Genomic DNA, 5,920 nt, shown 5'->3' on the forward strand with positions numbered 1-5,920 from the left:
TGCACATAGTGGTGCACGTGATGAACATGCTCCCCATTAGCAAGAGTATTAAAATTTTGAAGAAAATGTTCATGATCAGAGGGGAACAACAGATGTCCACCAGCAGATCCACTCACACGGTCCAGCAGAGGCCGTGTTCCTTCCATTAGGTACGCATCATATCAATATATGGTGTTATTGTCGGATGGTTCAAAACCTGAGTGTTTTTCAAAGGCATCGAAAAATGAGAACAAGAAGTGGAGCAAGGCTGCAAGAAGAGATGGATTCCTTGCATACAAATCATACTCATGAGCTGTTGAAGTTTCCTAAGGGCGAGAAAGTTTTGAAAAACAAGTGGGTCTACATAATCAAGCAAATAAGATCACATGTCACATCCAAGGTACAAGGCCGTGCTAGTTGTGAAATGATTCAACTAGAGAAAAAGTATTGGCTTTGATGAAACATTTTCTTCGGTGGTGAAGAGGACACCTATCAGAATGATCCTTGGTATAGAAGCAAGTATCAACTTGGAGGTTGAGCGAATGGATGTGAATAGAGATTTCCTATAGGGAGAGTTGGAGGAAGAAATCTAAATGGAGCGGCGTGAGGGGTTTCTTGTCAAAGGCAAACAAGACTATGTGTGCAATCTGAAGAAAAGTCTCTACGGCCTGAAACAAGCACCAATAAAATGAAACATGAAGTTTGAATTTGTCATGGGGGAGCAAGGCTACGAGAGGTGTAGCTCAGACTGATTTGTGTTTATCCAGAGGTCCCCAGGCGATTATCTTATCATGTTTTGCTCTATATTGATGATATCTTGATTGTTGGCAATAATGTCTCTAGGATTGCAAGACTAAATAAAGAGTTGATCAAAAGTTTTTCTATGAAAGACTTGGGTCCAGCAAAGTATATTCTTGGCATGAGAATTGAGAGAGACAGAATAACCAACAAGTTGTACTTGTCTCAAGAGAAATACATTGAGAAAGAACTTCTAAAAAGTTCAAGATGGGCAAGGCAAGGGAACTAAGTTGTCCACTAGCACCTCATTTTAAGTTGAGAAAAAATCAATGTCCATCCACTGAGAAGATGGAAAAGAAAATGCAGAATGTTCCTTATGCATCAACGGCTGGGAGTTTGATGTATGATATGGTGTGCACAAAGCCTGATTGCTCAAGCAGTTAGTATTGTGAGAAAATTTATGTCCAATCCAGGAAGACCACATTGGGAAGTCGTGAAGTGCATTTTGAGGTACCTCCGGGGCACTACAAATATGAAGATTTTTTTGGGTGCAAAATAGCCAGAGCTGATTGCTTATTCAGATTCAGACTTGGCTGGAGATGTTGATGACAGAAAGTCTACTTCAGATTATTTGGTTACGCATTCAGGGGGGCAGTGGCATGAAAAAGCAAGTTACAAAAGTGTGTGGCACTAATCACAACTGAAGCGGAGTTCATCGCAGCAACAAAGGAGTGGCTAAAAGGAATGGCTTGTGAGTTTGGGTTTAATCAAGACAAGTATGTGTTGTTTTGTGACAACCAAACTTCTATCCAGCTAAGCAAGAATGGAAGTTTTCATTCGAGTTCCAAGCATATTGAGGTACGCTATCATTGGATTCGAGATGTGTTGAATTTTAAGCAAATGCAAATTGAGAAGTTGCACACAGATGACAACGGGGCTGATATGTTGACCAAGGTGGACAAGAGGAAAGATCGAGGTATGACATCGGCTCACTGGCATGACTATCGGTAGGCAGTGAGACCCTCCATGATGCTAGGAGGGGTATGTTGGGCCATATACCTCCACATGAAGGTGTGTTGGCATCCCAACATCAACCCAAGAAGTCCAACGCGTATCAACCATTGATCGATGTTCGCATCCAACGGCTGAGATGCCTCCTTGAGAGGTAGGAAGGAGACAACCTAGAAGTGAGGGAGAGCAAGAGAAGCAAGCCAGAACGTGTCTGCTGTTGTGAGAGGGTAAGAGAACACACTAGGACACCACAACCAAGTAAGAAGAGAGAAAGAAAAAAAGGTGATTTCTATCTACATTCTAAGATCTGACCGGTCTATCTTTAAGCTGGTGTTTGGAGGCTCAAACGTTCTTCGATTGGATCCAAACTCGGTAGGTTTGTTCATTACTTTGAGTATTTCGATTTGGTTAGATAATTTGAGATTTGGGTCAGTGGAGAATCAGATTTGAGAGTGGTTAAGTTTGTTCAGACTGCTGGAGTTTCACCATAGAGAAGATTTGGGGGATGAACAGTTTGGAAAGGCAAATGGTGTCCGATTGAGTAGATTTTTTATCAGTATACTAGGAACTCATATGCCAGCTTGTCTACCAAATTCGGTGTTAATTGGATCTCCGGTTTAAGAGCAGTTTGCAGATTAATGAAGGGGACATATATAAGCTCTGATATCTATGCTATGTTGTATCTTGTCTCTTGTGGTTGATGTTGTTATTACCAATTGGGAACGAGCCAAGTGTGTTGTAATCTCTAGATGATCTAGAAAAGACTTTGTACTCAGGTTGCTTATAATGAACCCTGTGTGGACCGGTTGGTCGACACCCGTAGTTTTTTCCTTCTCAACTTGAGGATGTTTTCCATGTAAGTCTTGTGCCGCTTGTGCGCATACTTCTGTTTGTTTTTCCACTGCATATCTATTGGTTGAAATTATCTTCGAAATTTATCTATTTCACATAAGCATAGTGGGGCTGCGAGGTTGTCTACCCTGTTGGGTGATTCTAAGGCCAAGAAAGAATATAATTTTAACACTACTACAAAAAAATAATTGGTGTTGTTCTGCATATATGGAAATACATATGGTCAATAGTTTTAATGCTACACAAAATTGGTGTTGTTATGCATATATGGAAATACAAATGGTCTGCTAGTATTTCAGTGTGGGACGAGCTAGCTATGCAAACTTCAAAATTGGTGTTGTTATGCATATATGGAAATACAAATGCATAACTTATGGGCAACAAAACTGAACTTTCTACCGGTGAATGGCACGGCATACACAGACAATCTAGTGATGCCATAGCAACTAATATATTATTTCAAAACTTAAACATATCCTGATTAGGAAAAGTAAGCGGCGTCGATGTTGATATTTCCAGTGCCGTCTGCTGGCGCAGTCCAGTGAGCTACTCGTCTTCCACTCTGCTGGAGAGAGATGAACAGTTATGGCATTACTACTGCATATAAGAATGCAAACTGGAGAAGTAAGAGTATAGTACGTTGCAAAGATGAACATGATGCATTGCTGATACAATTGCATATGGGAAGATTTCGGTGAAAGGCATACACGCCTGCATTAGGAAAGATTCAGTTGCCCAACTTATGAGTTCAAAAACCAGCAAATGTTTAGAACACCCAACATGCAAATATATCAGCTCAAATAGAGATAATGAGAAGTACTGCAGATCCAACATTCACAATAGATAGGTAGACAAACCTCAATGGCTTCAATATTATTCCACTAATAGTTAAGATGGAATGAAGAAGAAGGCCGAATACATCAGAGGTACAGGCCAGCATAGAAGAGGGCGAACACTACGCGTCGGGCGGCGGATATGGGGCCAAAAATTGGTCGTCCTCCGCGCCGTCCGATGGCGATCCGACAGGCAGAATCAGTCGCATTAGGAAGTTTACATTATGACCCCCGGTTTCTGGAGAATCAACCCGCAGTACTATATTTCTCAGATTATAGTTTAAATGCAGTTTTACATTTGCCACCCTCCTTTTTCTGGAAACCAACCCGCAGTACTTCCTAATGTGAAGAGTATTACAACAAAAATCATCTCTCCGCATACAAAAAATATATACTATTACAACAAAAAGTCGCAACATTTTTTAAAAGTAATGTCACAATAAAAGTGGTTAAACCAATAAATTGTTTTGTTGATGATCAATTTACAACAAAACTAGTCATTATTATTAACAAAAACCGGAAACTATTACAACAAAAATCCATATGTTTGCAAAAAATAGAAGAAACCATTAATTTGTTACATATTGAATTACAACAAAAGTCACCAACTTTTTTTACAAAAAGTCACAAACGATTACAATAAAAAATCAATATGTTTGCAAAATGATGCAAAGTGGTCAAGCGACATTTAATTTGCTATAGATTGAATTACAACAATAATCACCTACTATTTTATCCAAAGTCACAAATGGTTATAACAAAATAAAAAATCACTTTGTTATTAGCATCAACAAAAAAATAAAAAAATGTTGTCTCTTTACAATAATTGTTAGCAACAAATCCTACAAAAATTACGGGTTGTTTACAACAAATAGTTCATCATCTCACTCCATGTGTTTTACAGCGAAACAATTATTGGACCAAAAAAAGCAGACCCGACGCGGGAGCGAAGCCGGACGACCGATCTGTGCGACACGGTCGGTCGCCGGATTCCAAGCATTTCCCATAGAAGAGGGCTTGAACGTAGGGATGTGAGACTCCGATTAAATACCCGACGTCATGGAGCTCAGATTCAGCTACACTAATTCCGTAGTTCACTAAAACATAACATGCTAGAGATTCCGATTAAATACCCGACGTCAAGGAGCTGAGATTCAGCTACACTAATTCTGTAGTTCACTAAAACATAACATGGTCGAAAACATAGTACTCTAGTTCACTAAAACATTGTAAATCCTTCATGGAAAAAATTGAGAAACATTTGGTGACGAGTGTGTTTTTCCAAAGGGAAATTCAACAACATTTCTAATGGTTGTAGAGATATTATATGTCAGGATGTCTTCACAGCCTCCACCTCGATGGTGGTCGGCAATAGAGAATCCGCCCTCTTCTGGGAGGACAAATGCCTGGAGGGCGGATCTATCAAGGAGATGGCGCCTGAGGTGTACGTGCTAGTACCTAAACGTCGCAGGAAGGCGCATACGGTACGGGAAGCGCTCGAGGATTGCGCCTGGATCCCCAACATTGTTGGTGCGCCAAGCGCCCTCGCACTTTGGCAGTACGTGCAGCTATGGGGGAGGCTGAGAGACATACATCTGTCTTCGGACCAGGATCGGCTACTTTGGCACTGGACGACGGATGGCCAATACACCTCTCGTTTCTGTTATGACACCCTCTTCCAGGGGGCCATCATCTCAGGTTCCTGGAGGTTGAATTGGAAATCTTGGGCGTCACCGCGGGTGAAGTTCTTCATTTGGCTGGCTTGCCTAGATAGATATTGGACGGGTGAGAGACTGACGCGTCGTGGTTTACCAGTCGGTGAAAACTATGTCGCACCTCCTAACTGGGTGCTCCTTCTCCAGGACGATCTGGTATGAGGTCCTCTCGTGGATTCGATCCACCTCGGGTCCTCCCACGGTTGAGGGCGACTTCGCGGAGTGGTGGTCGCTGGTGGTGCGGACCGTCCCTCGCCAGCTGCGCAAAGGCACCTCGTGGATAATCATGCCCACGGCGTGATGGATATGGAAACACCGGAATGCTGCGGTCTTTGAAAACGCACGTCCGTCAGTGTTCAACGACATTTGTTCTTAAGCGCGGCAATGGGCGGACGCGGGGGGGGCGAGGTGTTCGCCAACTCCTCCCCTAGGATAGGTTCCCTTTCTTGGGTCGAGTTGTATGGCGGGGTGTGTCCTCTCGAGGACTTGTACATATAACCTTCTTTTCTATCAATGCATCGAAACGCAATGCTTTGGCGTTTTCGCGAAAAAATATTATATGTTAGGCAATCTTTCACATTTCTCCTTCTATAAAAAGATTCCTAAACTTTATTTAGATTTGTATGTGTGCAGTCACTAAAACACGTCTAGATATATGTTGATTGTAGATAAAAATTGAGACATACTTTTATAGATGGAGAGTAGACAAAAATAAATAACATTTGGGTTCGGCTTGTATTGAAGCACAGGGCCCTTTCATAAGGGTAAAATAAGAAAAACAAAATTACCAAA

This window comes from Lolium rigidum, chromosome 5, assembly GCF_022539505.1.
Source record: "Lolium rigidum isolate FL_2022 chromosome 5, APGP_CSIRO_Lrig_0.1, whole genome shotgun sequence".
NCBI classification, from domain to species: Eukaryota; Viridiplantae; Streptophyta; class Magnoliopsida; order Poales; family Poaceae; genus Lolium; species Lolium rigidum.